The sequence below is a fragment of the Carlito syrichta genome, unplaced genomic scaffold, assembly GCF_000164805.1.
Source record: "Carlito syrichta isolate Samal-C Ts95f unplaced genomic scaffold, Tarsius_syrichta-2.0.1 Scaffold316208, whole genome shotgun sequence".
NCBI lineage: Eukaryota > Metazoa > Chordata > Mammalia > Primates > Tarsiidae > Carlito > Carlito syrichta.
Genome location: NW_007260304.1, coordinates 88,367 through 109,395, shown reverse-complemented (window position 1 = coordinate 109,395; position 21,029 = coordinate 88,367). Strand labels below are relative to the sequence as shown.

At 44.1% G+C, this 21,029-nt stretch overlaps 2 pseudogenes; one reads left to right on the top strand and one right to left on the bottom strand.

The window, feature by feature from the left end:
* Positions 1-8,298: 8,298 nt before the first annotated feature.
* On the top strand, positions 8,299-9,407 carry LOC103276453 (annotated as a pseudogene).
* Positions 9,408-14,522: 5,115 nt separating this feature from the next.
* On the bottom strand, positions 14,523-17,315 carry LOC110594552 (annotated as a pseudogene).
* Between the last annotated feature and the right edge of the window lie 3,714 nt (positions 17,316-21,029).

Genomic DNA, 21,029 nt, shown 5'->3' with positions numbered 1-21,029 from the left:
TGGCCAAAAGGTTGAATGACACCACACACTAGGAAATTTGGGTACCCACACCACTGAGAACAAGACAAGGTTCCTGAGACCCTCACCTCCCTGGCCCCACAGGAGGCAGTGAGCGGCATGACATCACTACTACGACTGGCACTTGGGAGAGTGGACACATATACAATATTTATAAACACAAGGTTTGGACAGACTCCTCACCACTGAAAGTCCCAGACCCAAAGCCATAAGACCCTTCATCACAGACATTATAGTCACCTACTCAAGGGAAGAAAGAGCTCTTTATAATGAAAGCAATTTTTTTTTAAAAAGAGCACTGTTTCAGTCAGATAAGAGAGAATGAAAAAAACAATTCTGAAAGCATAAAAAATATCATAACACCTCAAAAGGGGCACACTGACTCTCCAATAATGACTCTTAGCCAAAATGAAATCCTTGCAATACCAGACAAAGAATTCTTAAGAAGCTCATTGAGATCCAAGAGAAAGCTGAAACCAACACAAAAAATTAGTAAAACAATTCAGGATGTGAAAGGAGAGATACATATCATTAAAAGACACACACACGTGTGCATGCGCACACACACACACACATAGAAGCAATGAATTCACTGAGGGAATTACAAAAAATAGTTGAAAGCTTTAACAATAGACTGGATCAAGGGGAACAATAAAAATCCCAGACCCGGAACACAGATCTTTAGAATTAATTCATTCAAAAAAATAAAAACTAATTTGAAACAATGAACCAAGTAATATGGGAGTATGTACAGCATTCAAATCTATGAATCACAGATATTCTAGGGAAAGAAGAATTTAAAGAAAAAAAAAATGGAAAACCTACTTTAAGAAATAATTCAAGAAAAGTGTCCTGGCTTTGAGAGAGACTAGACATCCAAATAGAAAAAGTTCAGAGAACTTCTTGAGGAAACATTACAAGAATATTACAAGAACCCCAAGGCATATAGTTGTCAGACTATGGAAAGCCCACATGAAATAAACTATCTTAGGAGCAGCAAGAAACACCTAATCACCTGTAAAGGAAATGACAGTAGGCTAACTTTGGGCTTCTTGGGAGAAACCCTACAAGCCAGAAGAGATTGAAGGCCTATTTTTCACCTCCTTATAGAAAACAAAAAGCCAGCCAGGCTTGGTGGCTCAGCCTGTAATCCGGCACTTTGGGAGGCTGAGGTGAGTGGATTGCCTGAGCCCGCAGGTTCGAGACCCTCCTGGGCAACTTGGCGAGATCTCATCTCTACAATTAAAAAAAAAAATCAGCTGGGCATGGTAGCGCATGCCTGTAATTCCGGCTACTCGGAAGGCTGAGGCAGAAGGATCGCTGGAGCCCAGCCGGTCGAGGCTGCGGTAGCCAGGAGCAGCCACTGCACTTCAGTCTGGGCGACAGAGTGAGACTCCAACTCAAAAAAAAAAGAAAAAAAAAAAAGAAAAAAAGAGCCAGAAATGAACCTTATATCCTACCAAACTATGCATCAAAAATGAAGGAGAAATAAAGTATTTTAGTACAAATAAACACTAAGGAAATTCATTGCCACTATACTGGCCCTACAAGAGATGCTGAAAGGCATCCTAAAAACTTAAATGACAACACTCACCATCACAAAAAGTCACGTAAGTGCCGAGTTCACAGATTATATGAAGCAAGTATATGTTTGAAAACCCAAGACAGGTAGCTAACAACACTATGGCAGAAAGAAAACCCATCATATCTATCATAATCCTGAATATTAATAGCCTAACATGCCACTTAAAATATAGAGGGTGGCAAACTGGATAAAAATACAAGATTACAAGAGCCTTAAATACTGGCTTAAGACAGCTACAGACTCAAAGCAAATGGATGGAAAAAGTTAGCACACCAATGAGAAACAAATTGAGCAGAATCACCATCCTTATTTCGAATAATGCAGACTTTGAACAGCAACAGGAAAAACAAAAGCAAAAACCAAGAAAGTCATTATATAGTGGTAATGGGGTCAATACAACAAAAAAGTTAGGTATCCAAAATATATGTGCAGCCGATTCCCTTGAAGAAGTAAATACTGATCAACCTTAGGAAACATATTGACAACAATAAAATGATAGTGAGGGACTTTGATAACCCACTGACTTCACTAGACAAATTACCAAAGTAGAAAATCAACCAAGAAATACTAAATGTAAACTGGACTATAGACTGAATGAACTGAATATTGTGACTTAAAAAGACATCTACAATGTCAAAAAATAAGCTAAGCATATACTCAACCTTTGCACAGTTTTTAAAAAGTTCCCTTCCTGGAAACTGGCAACAGCATCTGCTGGCTAGGTTAAACTGTTTAACAGCTTTTTTTCAAATTCTGTGAACCCCATTAGCATTGCTTGAAAAGTACCTAGGCCTCCAGAATGTTGCAGTTTGGCCCACTTGGAAATCCCAATGTGATTTTGCCCCATTTAAGCAAGCCCCTACAACTAATGGGGGCCCTTGCTGTGGGACTGGCATGTCCAGCAGGCAAGTGGCTGCCGGCGGGTCCTTGGCTAATAAACCTCTCCTTTTTATAACTTGTACTTTTGGTGTCCGTGTCTGTGAATTAAGCGCTCGGTCCCTATTTCAATATAACCTTTTCTCCAACAACTGAATACTATGTATTCTTCTAATAGTCAAATGGAACATTTTCCAAAATCAACAATATGCTTGGCCATAAAGCAAGCCTCAACTATTTAAAAAAAAACAAAAAACTCAGAATTTCAGTAAGAATCTTCTTTGACCCAATGAAATAAAAAGGGAATCAAGAGGAACTTCCCAAACGACACTACTACATGAAAATTCAACTACTTGTTTTTGAAAGACCTTTCAGTGAAACATAGACACCACATACCAAAACCTCTGCTGCACAGTAAAAGCAGTGCTGAGAGGAAAACTTATAACATTAAGTGCCTACATTAAAATGATAAAAGATCTGAATTCAGCCTGGGCTGGGTGGCTCAGCCTGTAATCCATTGCTTTGGGACGCCGAGGTGAGTGGATTGCCTGAGCCTGCAGGTTTGAGACCTGCCTGGGCAACTTAGTGAGACCTCATCTCTACAATAAATAAAAAATTAGCCGAGTGTGGTAGCATGCACCTGTAGTTCCAGCTACTTGGAAGGCTGAGGTGGAAGGATTGCTGGAGCCCAGCAGTCTGGGTGACAGAGTGAGACTCCAACTCAAAAAAAATATCTGAAATCAACAACTTAAGGCTGTACCCCAAGGAACCAGAAAAACAAGAATAATGAAAACTTAAAGCTACAAGAAGAAAAGAACAAAGATCGGAGGAGAATGAAAGGAGATTGAAAACAACAACAAAATACGAAGGATCAATAAATCACAAAATTGGTTCTTCTCAAGGTTGGAGACATCATACTTCCAGACTTCAAACTTTACTTCAGGGATGCAGTAACCAAGAGACAGCATGGTTCTGACACAAAAACAGACACATAGGCTGACAGAACAGATAGAGAATTTGGAAATAAAACCACAGACCTTCAACCAAGACATCTTCAACAGTCAGCCAAAACAAACATTGGGGGAAAGAGATCATATTTAGCTAATAGTGCTGGGAAAACTGGTCAATCACATGCAGGAGAATAAAACTGGACCCTACCTAACATCATATACAAAAATGATCTCAAAATGGATCAAGGACCTAAATGTGAAACCCCAAACTACAAAGATCTTGGAAGAAAACTTAGGGAAAGCCCTTCTGGACATCAGAGGAGACAACAAATTCATGGCCAAGTCCTCAAATGCAAATGCAGCAATAGCTATGATAGACATCATTCCCAGGTCCTCACCGACTGGGATTTGATAAAACACCTATGACTTTGAGAAAGGAGAAAAATAGAAAATCTGACAGGCAGAGAGTTCGGGTGGTCATAATAGACTTCCTGTAAGCCCCTTCCGCTAGAGTGAACACACCCATTTCCAGGTCGGTGGATTTTTAATCATTGTGTGCTTTTTTCCTGATTGGCCCTTCCTAACCCTCTTGATTGGCAAAATTTCAAGACCATACCATGAGGCCTCTAGCTGATTGGCCCTTTCTAACCCTCTCCCGATTGGTGAAATTCCAAGACCCCATCATGGTGCCTTTTTCTGATTGGTGCTGTTGCCTACCAATCAGCAGGCTCTGGCAACTATATAAACTCCCGCCCGCACCGGCAACCTGGAAACCCTGTTGGGACCCCCTTCCTGCTCCCAAGGGATTTTATATCATCTAATTAATTCGTACTTACGTATCCTCTGGTTGTCGGGGTCCTTGACTCAGAGAGCTACTACTGAAGCTAGCAGAACTTGAAAACTGGACTTGAAGAGCTGCACAGGCCGGAGGCTGGCTTGTCAGCCTGTGGAGCTGGCTGAACAGGCACAGCGGTGCTGACATGGAAACTGACCTTGAAGTGAATCAAACTGATGCCAGAGTTGTCTGCAGTTTAAGTGAAACTGATGAGGAAGCTGCTGGGATCCGAGTTTAAAGTGAAACTGACAAAGGAGTGGACCACGGGGTTGGCTTGCCCGGATCCAAAGTAGGAGAGCTGCAGCACTTTCCCGGGCCTGACTTGCCAGCCCATCAATGAACTCACACTTCCAGGGACTTGGCTTACTGACCCCTGAACCTAGAAAGCTGGAGCACCCTTTGGGGACTCCGTGTAGGGCACCACCGTGCTTCTCCATCCGGACACCATGGGGGCCTGGCCACTGTGTGATTCCAGGGGTGGTAATAGAGCTCTGAGGACTGCAACGTTTCTGGGGTCCCAGCTCACCAGCTGATGGGGTAAGCAATTATCAGCTTTACTAGGTGTCTTTCCCTCTCACCACTGCTTGGCCTCTCCCCAAGACAGCTGCAGGACTCAGGAGAAATGGGGTATTCCCGCATGTCCTAGGTTAAACAAATCGCCAGTTGGAGGACATGTCTCAGAGGGGAGCTTTCAGTCATGTCCCATGTTCTGGTCACACTCACTATTCTCTGCAGAGCACCCTTGTAGGGGTGTTCATCTGCCTTGTCCTTTTTGAGATGTGTGGTGTCCTTTGTTGTTTTGATGAATATTCATTTTCCTTCTTGAATTGGAGTTCACTGTTGATTTTTCCAAAGTACTTCTCAACACTTGAATGGATTTGGCACACTGAAATCCTCAACCTGCCATCTTGAAAAATCCCATTTCATCAATTTTTAAGAGACCACGCCAATGTTCTATCAGCCCCAGTAGCACCAATCACTGCAGTGTGCATATCAATTTCTCAGGTCATCCCCAGGATATCATGCAGACATATTATCATTGTCCTACTGGGTTCACAGGCACCTAGATCTCTGGATCTGAGAATCAGTGATGAGATATTCTGTTGAAACAAGTGAGAAGTTTTGAGTCCTCCTGAGTGTTGCAAAGAGCTCAGTGAATCCCATGCTCAGTGCAAGCATCCACGTCAGGAAGGAGGATTTACTGTCATCTCCTTGGCAGAGATGTTTCATGTGATCAAGTCGTTACCAGGTGGCTCACTGGTCTTCTCAAAGGATAGCATCACATCCAGACCTCTCGGCTGTTCACAGGTTAGACTTTGAGGTAATGATGACTACACAATCCTTGGAGAGAGGGCCACACAGGTGCTGGGTTCATGCATGTCCTGTATTCTTGCCCCTTGGTTACCCCCTTCATGGGTTCATCCTGTATGTACAGGGTTGCTGACACCAGAGCTGGATGAACTCCACTGTGTGAATCAGATAATTCCCTGGTGCCTTATCGCCTCCCGACCCCGTGGACAGCTGCTCCTTGATGAACGATGACAGGCTTCTGGTGAGGATTAGAGTTCCTCTTGTCCCCATCTTCCTCAGTCTTGGGCAGCGTCTATGCACCTTGGTCTTGAGCATGGGGGTCCCTCAGTGTTGGTGTTTCTGCTCCCCTTGGTGGCCAGACTCGACCTCGTGGGTTTGGTTGATTTGAGCAGGAATTTCCTTTTCTTTCACTCAAATTTTTATATCTCTAACAGGTTTCATCTAGGATCATGGTTTCCAAAATTTCCTGCACTCCCACTAGTGGTAGAATCAATTTGTAGTCTACTTTCTCCAGTTACAAAATGTTACAACCTGGAACCAGTGGTGGAAGGTTTTGCTGTGCCTACTCCAAAGGCTTTGGGATTTTGTACCATGTGAGAAGAGCTTCTGGTTGGGGCATGAGAGTCTAGGCCATGCACAGTGGAAGCTGATCATGCTTGTACCATGAACATGGTGTGTTTTCCCCTCTCCCAGTTTTCTTGTGTATATCCAGTTGACACCCATGGAGAAGAGCCTTGAATGAGTACAAAGTGTTCCTCTGTCTTAGATCCTCTGATATTCTGGTTTCCATAGGGGTGGCCAACATGGATTCCCCAGCAGGTCCTTACAGTGTTAGCTGATTACACCTTCCCAGGTTGCATGACAGCTACTCAGCCGCTTATATTCTGTCTCTTTGAAGCTAGTCATTGCAACCTGTCCCTTCTCGCAATTGAGGTTAATCAATTGCTCTGAGAAGTCAGATTCTGATGTTCTCATGAGAAGCTTGCATTATGGGGTTGATCTGAGTTCTACTCATTGATTGGGTGGGAGTAGAACTCTTCAGTTTTTCTATTTTTATTTTTTGAGTTGGAGTCTCACTCTGTCACCCAGACTGGATGGAGTGCAGTGGCCGCACCCGGCCACCACAGCCTCGACCTGCTGGGCTCCGGCTATCCTTCCGCCATGACCTTCCAAGTAGCTGGAACTACAGGTGCGCACTACCACGCCCGGCTAATTTTTTGATTTATTGTAGAGATGAGGTCTTCCCAAGTTGCCCAAGTGGGTCTCGAACCCGCGGGTTCAGGCAATTCACTCACCTCAGCCTCCCAAAGCGCTGGGATTACAGGCTGAGCCACTGAGCCCTGCTATCTCTTCAGTTTTTCAAACCCAGGCCAGGACCCTCAGAATAATTCAATTATCTATTCACTTAACTATGTCATATAATTCTCATCATAAAGGTATCATTGTTCACATTTTACATACCAGATTCATGATGTTGAGTTTTCTCACAGTATTGTGCAACTATTTCTCTTACCTATATCCAAAGCATTTTCAACACCACAGAAAGGAACCCCCTGCCTATGAGTAGTTAGTCCTAATTCTCTCCCTCCCCTAGCCTGAAGAAATTACTCTTTTGCTTTCTGTTCCTATGGATTTTCCTATTCTTGACATTTCATGAAAATGGTATCACACAGAAAATTTGTCCTTTGTATTATTATTTATAACAGTAATGAGTGGAATATACCCACATGCCTATGAATTGTCATACATAAAACGTGGTACAAACAACAATTAAATGTTATTCAACCAGGACAAAGAATGGAGTTCAGTTACATTCTATAACCTGCCTAGACAGTGAAAACAATCTGCTAAATGCAAGTGGATTTTAAAGGGAAAATTTATGGCTATTTTCTGGCATAGTCATCAGGATGGTTGGAGTGACATAGGATCACTTCCCTGAGTCTCAGGTGTTCAGTCTATGTTCCTTCAATCCAACGCCTGAAGCCAGGAGAGGGGAGGCCTACATCAAAGATAGACACCAAGATGGGATGCTCTTCCCCAAAGGAGAGTGACTAGTGTGAGCCCTCAAATTCATCCTAGTAGGCCCCAACTTGGCATGACACAATCCTTCTCCCTGTGCATTCTCTAAACTCACTGAGGCACATGAGGAAATTAGGAGGGGTCACAGTTCAGCCTCTGCTTGTTTGTTCTGGGCAGGTAACGATACCACAGGTCCAGCAGGATAGGCAGATGCACAGGGTGTGGCCAGGTGGAGTCCAAGTGTCACCCATAATGACAGTTCACACCAATGGCCTTGCAAAAGATTGGTTGCTGTTTCCTCAGGGCTGAGACTCAGAAGTGCGCATCCTTCTCTCATAGATACCTTCCAGACTGATGTCTTCTCTCACCTTCCTGATGAAAAACTTCCTTGAAAACCTGAATTCCTTCCTTCCTTCCTTCCTTTCAAATCAGAGTCTCACTGTTACCCAGGCTGGAGTGAAGCAGCATGCTCACTGCCACTGCAGCCTCGACTTGCTTGGTTTAGGCAATCCTCCTGCCTCAGTCTTCCAACTATATGAAACTACAGGCTCTTGCCACCGTGCTGGACTACTTTTTGATTTATTGTAGAGATGAAGTCTTGTCAAGCTGACCAGGCTTGTCTCGACCCTGTGGGTTAAGGCAATCCTCTCACTTTGGCCTCTCAAAGTGCTGGGATTACAGGCATAAGCCACTGCACCAGGCATATGCCTGAATACTTTAGGGGCATCAGAAGACCTTGGAAAAAAGTACTGATGGTCAGCTCACCTGGCACAGGAAAAATCCTCCTTGCTAAAGCGGTACCTTCAGGGTGCAAGACAACATTCTTCAATGTCTCTTCATCAACTCTGACTTCCTAACACAGAGGAGAGTCAGAATCTGGTTCATCTTCTGTTTGAAATGGCTCGATTTTATTCTACAACCAACATATTTATTGATGAGATAGATTCTATTTGTAGTTGCAGAGGAACTTCTGATGAGCACAAAGCAAGCAGAAGAGTGAAAGCAGAGCTGCTGGTTCAAATGGATGGTTTCTCTGGGCATGGTGGCTCATGCCTGTCATCTCTGCACTTTGGGAGGTGAAGGTGAGAAGACTGACTGAACCTATGGGTTTGAGAGTAGTCTAGGTAACATGGTGAGACCTCGTGTCTACAATAAATCAAAAAATTAGCCGGGTGTGGTGGTTCACAACTGTGGTTTCAGCTATTTGGGAACCTGAGGCAGAAGGATCACCTGAGTCCGGCAGGTCGAGGCTGCGGTGGCCATGAGTGTGCCACTGCCCTCCAGTCTGGGTGAAAGAGTGAGACTCTGACTCAAGTAAAAACAAAAACAAAAACAAAAACAAAAGAAATGAATGGTGTTGTAGGTGCTTCTGAAAATGATGACCCTTCCAAAATGGCTATGGATCTGGCAGCTACTAACATTCCCTGGGATATAGATGAGACTTTAAGATGACACCTTAAGAAATGAATGTATATTCCTTTATCGCCAGCAAAAGGCAGGAAGGAGCTATTACGAATAAGCCTACTTGAGCTGGAAATGGCTGATGACGTTGACCTTGCAAATATAGCAGAAAACACGGAAGATTATTCAAGTGAAGACATTACCAACGTGTACAGGGATGCCTCCATGATGGCAATGAGAAGGTGTATTGAACGTCTGATCCCAGAAGAAATCTGAAATCTTTCAAAAGAAGAAATGCACATGCCTACAACTATGGAGAATTTTGAAATGGCTTTAAAAAAGGTTTCTAAGGCAATCTGCTGCAGACATTGAAAGATATGTGAAATGGATATTTGAGTTTGTATCATGCTAAATTCTCACATGTAAACTGTGAGAAATCAGCCTTAAGTGTTTGAATGATAATTAAATGTAGTTATTCATTGTATTGAGTATTATATATTTTTAAAAACTTTCATAATTGTAAGATTTTTAAAAACCATTGTTATTCTGAATTAAAGGCGATATTTTTAAGGTGAAAAAAACACTTACTGGCATCAGCGAGTTACATTTTCTGTCAATTGTAACAAAAGGTAGTTATTGATGAACTCATGCAAAATATAATGCACCAAAATTAAGCCACAGGTTTTTGGATGATTTGCAAACAGGTCTGCCCAATTAGTGGATGACTTCTGTGTTTTGAACTCTGATCTGATGGCATCCAAATCTCACACTCCTTCTATTGTGTAACGCAGCCTTACTGGTCAAGGAGATTCAGGAGAGATACCATTTACCTGTCAAAGACGGGTGGACATATTGAATGAAACAGACACTGAGGAGAAGGAGGGCAGTGAAGCGAAATTGACTTGCAGGCAAGTAGACTACATTATTCCCAGAGGAATATAGATGATCACACTGCAATGAAATCATGTGTATTGAGCATAAGTTTAATGTCTGCTGTTGTGGTCCTCAGTAATCATCATTCACCCAATGTTCAGACCTTGCTTTTGTCTGGCCTAAAGACCCCTGAATAAAAAAAAAATTAGTTTCCACTGATGATGAAAACAGTAAGGCCCCAGGCAGTATATACAATCATTTTCTTGCAATTATTTTTCACTGTTTCCTAGGGAGAAAATTTATATTGAAAAAGGGTGTTGCCAGTAATTTTTTAAAGTTTGTTGGCTAGACTTTGAGGTCAACACTGATATATGGAAACCAAATGACATATCCATCTCCCATTTTGGAAAAGTTCACTTGGAAGTCATGTTAAAAATGTAACCCAGGTTCATATTCATCTCACAGTGAGACATATGTGTGCACTGACATATGTAATGTCCATTTATCTGGGTACTATGCACATAGCATTGGACACACTAGTAGACTATGGAATATTCTTTTGGAACACTCATTTTAACTGTGAAATAAGATTCATATTACTAGATAGTCATCTGATATCACTTGAAGAACCTCTCCAGGAAGGAGAGTAAGAACAGGCGTATAGATCAATGGAACAAGATAGAGATTCTGGGAAGAAAACTCAATTTCTCAATCAACCTCTCATCTTTGACAAAGTCTCCACTCAAAACCACTGGGGAGAGGAGAACCTTTTCAGTAAATTGTGCTGGGGAAACTGGTTGACCACATGCAGAAAAGTAAAACAGCACCCCTATCTATCACCATACATAAAAATGAACTTCAAATGGATCAAAGATGAAAATGTAAAACCTCAAATGATATGAATCTTAGAAAAAACAGGAGACACCCTTATGGAAATTGGAATAGGCAACCAACTACTGATCAAAATCCCATATGCCTGTGCCATGAACGATAAGATAGACAAGTAGGACCTCATCAAAAGCTTCCACAAGGCAAAAGAAAACACCCAGGGTGTTGTGAGAACAGCCCACTGAGTGAGAAAAAATATTTGCTGACTGCATATCTGACAAAGGCCTAACTTTCAGAATCTACAAGGAACTTCAATGTGCTGAAAGAAAAATAAACAAATAAACATCTCATTAAGAAATGGGCAAAAGGAATTAATAGACACTTCTCAAAAGAAGATCTATTGTCAGCCAACAGACACGTGAAAAAAATGCCCAGTCTCAGTAGTCATCACAGAAAGGAAAATCAAAACCACACCGAAATACCACCTAACCCTAGTCAGGATGACCAACATTAATAAAAATTTTTAAAAAAGATTCTGGCACGGATGCAGAGCAAAGGGAACACTTTTACACTGCTGGTGGGAATGCAAATGAGTTCAATCTTTATGGAGAACAGTGTGGCGATTCCTAAAGAACTAGAAATGACCTGCCATATGACTCAGCAATCGTCCTTCTTGGAATATACCTGGAGGAACTAAAATCATTCTACAAAATGATACTTGCACATGCATGTTTATTGCAACACTATTTATAATAGCAAAAACATGGAATCAACTGTGCTACCCATAGAAACTGGATTTAAAAAATGTGGCACACATACATGATGGAATATTACACAACCATAAAGAAGGACAAAATTATGGACTCTCCAGGAACCTGGACAGATTTGGAGCCTATCATACTCTGTGATTCATCACAGAAACAAAGAACTGAGTATCACATGTACTCACTCATAAGTGGATCCTGAAAAACCCTCATAATACTAAAAAAAAAGCAACTGGCAGTAGTAGGACACTACTGGGAGAAGGGAGAGAGGACACATGACCTCAATAAGTGGGCCTGCTCCTAATTCAGGCAAAGTGAGATCCAGTGGTAAGCTTGAAACTTCATGTGTACCTAGACCACTTATTTACCCAATCCTTACTTGTACCCTACATCTTTAAAATAAAATAAAATAAAATAATCAATAAAATGATCATTATCAAAATATAATTTATTCAAGGACAAGACATAGTTTAAGCAAGAATTATGTAATTGGAAAACAGAATTGAAGGAATCTTCCAAATTCAGTATAGATAAACCATAAGTGGAAATTTAAGGCAATTGTGAATGAGAATAAGAGGGTAGAAAGTCATATCATTAGTGGATGGCAGAAGAAAAAGGGGGAAAAATATCTGGCAATAGCTCAAAGGATAAAGAGTTAAACACTCTACAGAAATGAGAACAGATCATCTAAATGCTAGCATGCATCAATTTAAACATGAAATGTGTATGTTGACCCTTCATGGTAATATATAGAGCGTTAACAGTGAATTTAAAAAGATGTTCTAGACTGGATTGCAGCTTAAAATTGTATTTTTATGGTATATGATTTTCAACTCATTAAAAAATTAAAGAGACTCGTTCTGAAAATCTATAAAAACCTTAAATTATTCTTTTGTTCAAAATACAAATTGTGGTTGGGCTCGGTGGCTCAACCTGTAATCCCCCACCTTTGGGAGGCTGAAGTGAGTGGATTGCCTGAGCCCGCGGGTTCGAGACCCGCCTGGGCAACTTGGTGAGACCTCATCTCTACAATAAATAAAAAAAAAATGAGTCAGGTGTAGTAGCGTGCACCTGTAGTTCCAGCTACTTGGAAGGCTGAGGTGGAAGTATCGCCGGAGCCCAGCAGATCAAGGCTGTGGTGGCCGGGAGTGGCCACTGCACTCCAGTCTGGGCAACAGAGTGAGACTCCAACTCAAAAAAAAAAAATACAAATTGTTGCCAAAAGATTGTCATGCTCATTGGGACTGGACTTCCCAACATCAAAAACAAATATCAGGACATATTGAAAAAATGCTCTCAAAAATAATTGTGAGTGAAATATCTTATACTGATTCAAATTATCAAAGGAAAAGGTAAAAGGATCAGCAGGAAACACAAAGAGGCCAGGGATAAGACAAACCATTGGGGATGGGGTCTCCCAAGTTAAAACCTCCTCGTCAGGCACTTTACCTTCATGAGGAATTGGGAGGAATGTAAGGGTAGGTCCTTAACGATCAAATGTACTTTCTTTTTCGAGCATCTTACTTAGAGTAAAAAAATATTCAATATCTAGATAGAGTGAGAGGTAAATGAAGATGATTTCAGAGCTGTAGGTTTCCAGATATCTTACTGTTGTATGCACAGTATGTGCAACTTTAAATGACATACTTAAGTTAGAATATTAATGAGCACAAAATGCAGAATGTAAGGCCTCAATATGTATACGGATGCACACATATATATATTTACATGTAATATATATAATAATACATACATACACATGTATGAAACTGTAACTATTTAGTTCATAGATATATATGTCCCTGCAGGTATATATACATTTCAAGTGACAAAAATTGGCACTCTATTTGGAAATAAGTAAGTAATGTTTTTGTTTGCTCATGTTAAAATAAAGCTTAGCAGAAAAGAAGTAATTAACTTAATAAAATGGAAAGAGAATTTTTACTAAGTTACTATGAAGAAAAATCAATAAATCTAAATTAACAGCTATGTTAAAAATACCTTATTATTATTTTTAAAAGTAGCTGGGTGCAATAATGAATGCCCGCAGTCCCAGCTACTCAGGTGGCTGAGGTCGGAGGATGCCTTGAGCTCAGGATTTTGAGTCCCGCCTGGGTAACATACATTCTTCAACAAACTTCAATTTTAAACACCTTTGATAATAAGATTTAATATTAAAAAGAAATTACTTTCTATATCGAATGTATAAATTTAGTCTATCTCAATGAAAATCAGAGTATTACTTTTTTAAAAATCATACATTTATATATTTTTAAAAGAGCAACAATAGACAATCTTGCCCAGAAAAGAAAATGTAGAAATGAACTGCATACAAAAGATGCTTTGAATAATTCCTTAACTTGCCCCAGGGAGCAGGTGCATGGTCCATCCTTAGTCTCAGGTGTGCCCTAGTAGAGAGGCCACCAGGTGAGCACAGGAGGGCCCCTGATGAGCAGTCCTCACAGCTGGGGCTTCTCTCTGAAGGATCATGTCTGATGTGGGCTCCACCTTAACCACAACTAGGTCTCATGGAGGTCCAAGCAGCCACTTGCCCTGTCCTGAGAGGGCTCAGGGACTCCCTCGTATGTGGATGAGGAGATCCATCCTCAGGGTTTCTTTTAAACAAGGAAGAAGAACTGCTAAGGGACTATCTGTCCTCTCTCCACCTCACCAATTCTCTTCCTCCTCCATCAGCCCCAGCATCTTCCCTGAATCCCATGAGAGATGGACCCCAAATCCTGCTGACGGTACATCCTCCTCCTTCTACTCATCACACATCCTCCACGGTGGGTTAGGGGATTCTGTCTAAACCTTCAGTCTTATCTCACATCCTCAGACTTTTGCCCACGTATCCTTCCAGCCCTCTCCTCTCTCTACCCTGATTGAGACTTATGAGTGGGTACCCAGGAGTGGGAGGTCTCCATCTATGTCCACCCTCTCATGGACTGGACATTCCTTGTGAACCCTCCTTCTTCACTCTTCTTTCTCATTACCCAGAGCTCTTCTGTGGGCAGGGCCCAGAGCAGAATCTTTGAGCTCAGAGAGGACAGAATCAGGGGTCCTCAAATAAGACCACTAGCTCCAGGGGGGTTACTGGAAAGTGACAACAGGTAGGAGGAAGTGCTCTCTGAGCCATAGCATCTGTAGGTTCTCCTGTGGGCTGATGTCACAGAACTCCTGAAAAACGTGCCCTGGTACTGCCGATCTTGGTACTTTGATCTTAGACACGAGAAGGACCAGCTGCCCCCTCCTTGTTCAGGAGGAAAGTATCCATCCAGCTCCATGACTGACGCAGCAGGACCACGTTCTCTCCTGAGGCTACCGTGGGACCTGGCTGCATCAAGTTGGAGGGTCTGTCAGGGAGGTTTCCTAGTGAGACGAGGATGGGTGAAGGGCTGCCCCACCTTGTTCTTAGATGAGACCTCCCCAGAGCCTCTCTCTGAGAACCTTCAGTCTCTTGTCTCTGTTGTCTCTGAGTCTCTCCCCTTCCCCGTCTCTCCCATCCTTGGGATCCCCATGCTTCATCCTGGCCATAACCACTTAGGGCTTCCCTGGCAGGGTCTCTACAGCGTCTAGGCTCCTGATTGAACCCGCTGGGCTCCTCACTGTGTTTCAGGTTTGGAGAGGGGTCACGGGGGGCCTACAGCTCAAAGGAGAGGTTGTTTCCCCAGTAGCAGCTGTATCAGCCCCCGTGGGAGCCGCTAATAGGGCCCAGAGAGAATTCTGCCTGAGGGAGCCCAGCTTGGGGCTGCCGACTAGGGCGCTGGCTAAGATCCGGTTCCCCATCCTTGGACAGAGCAAACCTACATCAGAGCAATATTGGAGGGTCAGGCTCTCTCCAGGGGCCACGACATGGCCTTGGTGGGTCAAGAGGAAAGGTTTCCTAGACACTCCTGGAGTGAAAGATGAGCCGGAACTGCAGTGAGGGTTTCTCCCACATCTTCCCTTCTCTGTCCTGACCCTGAAGATCTCACTGTAGCTCATTCTCTATGTCTCTGTTCCCAAGAGGGCTTCTCTTCTTACTGGGGCTGTTCTGGCGACTGTCCACCTGATCTGTCCCCATCTCCCAGTGACCAGGACATAGCAGCAAATAGACTCTGTGCCCTCCTGAGTCGGTACATTCCAGGTGAGGAGACCAGGGGAATCCTCCTTCTCTGTAGAGCTTCTCATGGTGTCTCCTTCACTGCTTAGTCCATCCATCAACACATCCTTGTGGGAGCCTTACCATGATAATCTGTCAATTAAATTTCCAACAACCTGTCTGCGGCCTCAAAATTGTAAAAGAGATGACTGTGGCTTTCTCACCTGTGATCAGGATGTCTAGGGAGTTACTTGATTCTGACCACATCTGGGGTTTGTTCCTGTAACAGCTATAGCATCAGAATGTTCACTTATGACTGGGAGTCACAGGGCTAACAGGGAATAAGGCCTGGAACTGCCCACTGGGGTGTTACTGTGAGTCCAGGGTCCATGGGAGGTTCTCCTTCCTCAATGAGAATGAACTTTCCAATTCTCAGCCAAGATTCACATTGGAGGGTCCCATTCCCTCCTGAGGTCTGATGGCTGGGCAGAGCTGAGAGAGTAGGTTTGCTGTAGGCTCCAAGGAGGAAAGTAGGCACCGTGCTAAATGGGGATCATACCTCCCACCGGATCCCCCAGAACTGGGCTGTGAGAGGTGAAACACCCCTGAAAATAGATTCCCTTCCTCAGGGAAGAGCCTGGGCCTGGCATCCCTGAGCTTCTTCTCATCCGTCACCACCAGCTCCTGGGAGTCCCTGTGCCCTGATCTTCCAGCTGGGCTGTGATAGTGGCAGCGATCTCTTCCTACATAATCACCTGTCAGGTATGGGGGGTAGAACTTGCCCCTTTTCACATGCTCCAGTGTGTTCCATATGTTCCTGAGCACTGAGTTTTTCTCATTATACAGATTGTACTTCTGGGACACCACATTATGATGTGGCTAACCCGAGTGGTCACAGAGTATGGCCCAGCCAAGAAGGTGGGTTTGGGGAGGTTTCCTGGAAGGAAATCTGAGCCTGGGTCCCATGACACCCCCACCCCTCAGATCCTAGGACCCACCAGACATCCCCATCATTAGCCCATAACTCCTGTTCCCCATCCAAATCTTCCTAGGGGTAGACCCTCATCTCCAGTGAGGTGGAGGGACCTGGGATAGCTGGGCACAGACTCACCCACCTGCACTTGGGTCCTGGGACTCAGACTCAGCCCTGAAAGAGAGTTCCCATGAGAGGTTTGTCCTCTGAGGTCTGAGCAAGTCCTTTTTTCCGTGGTGACCTCCAGAGCACCAGGGATCTCCTCATGGATGAGGACCTGGCTGTGGTATGGAGTCCCTCCCAGTCTAGGGCCTCCCACTCTTCAAATCTCACTGAGGCAGAGCAGGGCTGTGAAGGTCAGGTTTATAGCATCTCCTTCCATTGGCTCTGGTTGTGCAGAAGGATGAGACCATGGTGCCTGCAGGACAGTGACACACAGGGTGTGGTCACTCAGAGGCAGGGTCCTCCTTGTCAAGGAGTTGTCACAGAAGCAGCCCTACAGGAAGGAGGACTGCCCTCCTCAAGCACTGTTTCCCCAAGGCTGGGCTGGGGCTGGGCACCAGGCTTTCTGCAGACATTTCAGACAGAAATAAGGTTTCTCCTCTCCCCTGGGCAATGTTCCCCTGATCTGTCCTCATCCCACTGAAGCCCAAGAAACAACAGCAAATAGACCCATTGTCTTCCTGAGCTGACCCTTCCAGGTGAGGGTGACCAGGGCTCCTCCTTCCCTCTAGAGTCTCCCATGGGGTCTCCTTCACTCTCAGTCCATTCATCAGCACATTCTTGTGGGGTCCTCACCATGATCAGTCATCTCATCAGTCCTTTGATGCTTCAGGGAAGATGCAGATTCATGCTGCCCGTCAGACTCAGATCAGCAGAGACACAGTTGTCACCTGAATGTCCAGGTCATGTCGAGCTGCATGGGGCAAAGAACACAAAGGAGATTTAGGGGAATAAAAGTGACTTCTCTCCTTGCCCTGGAGTGTGGGTTTTCTTTGTACTGACCCATCTCTTTCTTGTATTTCCCTTTTTTTCCTACTCCTCTTTCTCCTCTATCTTCTTCCTCTTTTTGCCATATCCACTCTCTTCCGTTCTGAGAATTCACCTCTATGTCACTTCTGTCCCCTCAGGGCCCCTTTCTTCCTCGACCCTCTCTCTGAACCACAATCTCTGCTTAAGGTTCAAGAACATCTACTTAGGCCTGAGTGCTGACTTGGGGAGTAAGGTCAGGAGCTGATGTTTATGTAATACCCGCTTATCATTTACTTCCTGTGTGACCTTGGGCAGTAACTTTCCAGTTCTGAGCCTCAGTTTCCTTATTAATCTCCCTGTTCAGAGTAGTGTGGGGTCAGTGGTGCCTGGGACATGGGGGGGGGGGACTCAACTGTGGTTAATTTCCATCCCAGGGTAGGACATGAGGGTTGGGACATGAGTGTTGGCCTGGGTAGACAATCGAGGTGCCCACTCAAGAGCCCACAGCATCTCCTAATGCCAATAAATTATTCTTAAAATGTTTCTAATATGCAGATCATTACAGTCATGTGCTTTTAGAAAAGAGAAAGTTCCCCACATGGAGATGGATCCCCACCAAAGCAAAGAAGCCAAAGCTGAGTTGAGACAGGCTTTTGGGTCCCAAAATAGGTCATTGGGGTGCAAGTTTCTACCACTCTGTGGACACAGGAAGCCTGGATTCTGCCAACACAGAGAAGGGTTGAGCTCCAGATGAGGACTAGAGGTTGTATCTTCATCCATACCTGAGGCTGGAGTGGACTTAAGGCAGCTCATGGGAGTTCTTCAAGAGAGTCCAAACTATCACACTGTGGGTCAGCTGGGGTTCTAAGCAAAGTGGTGTTAAACAGCAGAGCATTCAGTCCAAAGCGTTTGTTAGGGAACTTCCATCTGGAGGGGCTGTCGCATGTCCTGGAGGCTGACAGGGAGTTACGACATATTCTACCCAGGAATGTCTGCAGTGAGGGCATTGGGTATGGAGTTTTATATGTGGGTTTAAGGAATTTGGCTCAGGGCAGGACCAGTTTATATACATTATGCAAAAGGATTGATTTATCAGTGTTTCTGAACAACAACCTAGACAGTTACTTCAGAACATGGAAGGTTCTAGGTCCCATCTTGGGTCAAGCCTTCAGGTGAACACATGCAGATGGCCAGCACACAGAGTAGCCATAGCACTCTGCATTTCCCTGTCAGAACAGAGAGGAAAGTGGAGGATCCCGGGAAACCCTACAATCTACTCCCAATGGCTCTTGCAGTCTTACATGCCCACCTATTCCAAGATGATCCCTGAATTCACTGCAAAGGTGGTCACCTGTAAGACCCTTTCCCCTAGTTTTATGAAACACTGGTAACTAAACTGTCACCAGCAGTAAATTCAGCCAAATTTCACAAGACTCTAAAGGGTTTAGAAGCAGAGCTGTCCATCAAGAACCCTGTCCCAAATCCATGCTTTTATTGTAGACACCAGGGGTCATGCACCACTCATTGACTGCATTTATTATTGTAAGTGAAAGAGAGACTACTTGACTTTAGTATTTTTCTTGAAACATACGCACAACACTGTTTTCAAAGGGCACATTCTGACCTCTGGCCATGCGTGGTGACTCATGCCTGTAATCCCAGCACTTTGGAAGACCAAGGCGGGAGGATTGTTTGACTCTAAGAGTTTAAGACCAGCCCTGGGAGCATGGAAAGATCTCTACATTAAACAAACATATAATTTTAAATAAAATTTATTTTTAAAAATAAAAGATGCTGGGCTCGGTGACTCAGCCTGTAATCCCAGAGCTTTGGGTGGCCAAGGTGAGTGAACTGCCTGAGCCTGCGGGTTCGAGACCCACCTGGGCAACTTGGCGAGACCTCATCTCTACAGCAAATCAAAAATTAGATGGGTGTGGTAGCGCATGCCTGTAGTTCCAGCTACTTAGAAAATTGAGGTGGAAGGATCACAGGAGCCTAGCAGGTCGAGGCTGCAGTGGCCGGGAGCGGCCACTGCCCTCCAGTCTGGGTGACAGAGTGAGACTCTAACTCTAAATAAATAAATAAATAAATAAGTAAATAAATGGTGCAGATTTCCCCTTGCATACCTGTCAGCACATCTAAAGTCATTTGACTCTGTGGGACCACTTTCCACATTGCAGCTGTTTCAATATTCAAGGCCCTCAGACCATGCTTGGTGTGGTTCAGAGCTGTGGACACACATCCCTGAAGGGTGTTCTCTTTTTCCATATCAGTAGAATCTCCCAGAGTCACAAATACAATTAATATGTAATCTTAGCAAATAAAGCTGTTCCCTGTGAGTTGTAGGATAGATGAACCTGCCATGTTATCCCCTCCTTGTTGGCCAACCTTTGATTAGGGTGCCTGTGAACTATGGTCCTTAATCACCGGTGACAGTTCTTGGGCTACCATACATTAGATGCAAACATTGAATGCCACACCCATAGATTTTACATTTTCCTCGGGTCCTCGGACTTTTTGAGAGCTGCTATCCCATCCTCAGGATTGGAGATACTCTAGGACATTCCAGGTAGCATTCTGCAAAAGCCTTAAATGTGTAGATGTTAACAAGATATCAATTTTTGATGGTTCATGTCAAGAGTCAATTGGACTAAGAGATGCTCAGATAGCTTGTGAAGAAGAATTCTGTGTGTGTCTCTGAGAGTGTTTCTGGAATAAATTGGCATTGGAATCACTGTGCTGAGTGGAAGATCCACCCTCAAAGTGGGGCATCTACTTGGCTAAGTGTCTGAATAGGTCAAAAGGCAAGAAGAGAGGCCAATTCTCCATCTTTCTTCTGGACCTGGGCTCCTCACATTCTCCTCCTTCTGAAACATCAGAAGTCCAGGCTCCCGGGCCTTTGAGACTTGACCACTGGCCCCAGGTTCTCAGTATTTTTGACTTGAACTGAGCCATGATAATTAGTCTCCCTGGTTTTTGCTTGAAAATGGACGTCCATGGCACTTCTCTGCATCCACAATGTCCCTACCTTGGGGAACCTTGGCTTTCTTGTTATTGTAGGGTCTGTGACGCAGCCACCCCCTTTTGAGGATGACAACGGTTGTGGTGCCATATTGTTCCTTCTATGATGTCCATCTCCAGGGGCTCCCCAGTCCACCCTCCCCTTGCAGGAGCCCCCAGATATGGTCTTGCTGCTATTCTCACTATGGCCAGACCATACAAGTCTCTTCCCCCACTGGCCCCAACTGAGAGTGTGGGTGGACCCAGGCATGGGCTGCATCCCTTTCCCTTTGTATTTCTCTGTCTTTTTCCTCAGCAGGTGGACCTGGGATTTTCTGAGCAGATCTGTCTGCGGGCAGGACCGAAGCTTTTGATTCCTCCATCCATCCACATTTACCACAACCTCCTCGCTAACAGCAGGGTGGTGGTGGAGAGACTGGTGGTCTCTCCCTGGTGGTCTTCTCTTGTCAAAAATGCTCACCTTGCTCTTGGGTGCAGCGAAGTCTCTGCTTCCTTGCCAGTTGTCCATAGAGAGGACAAACT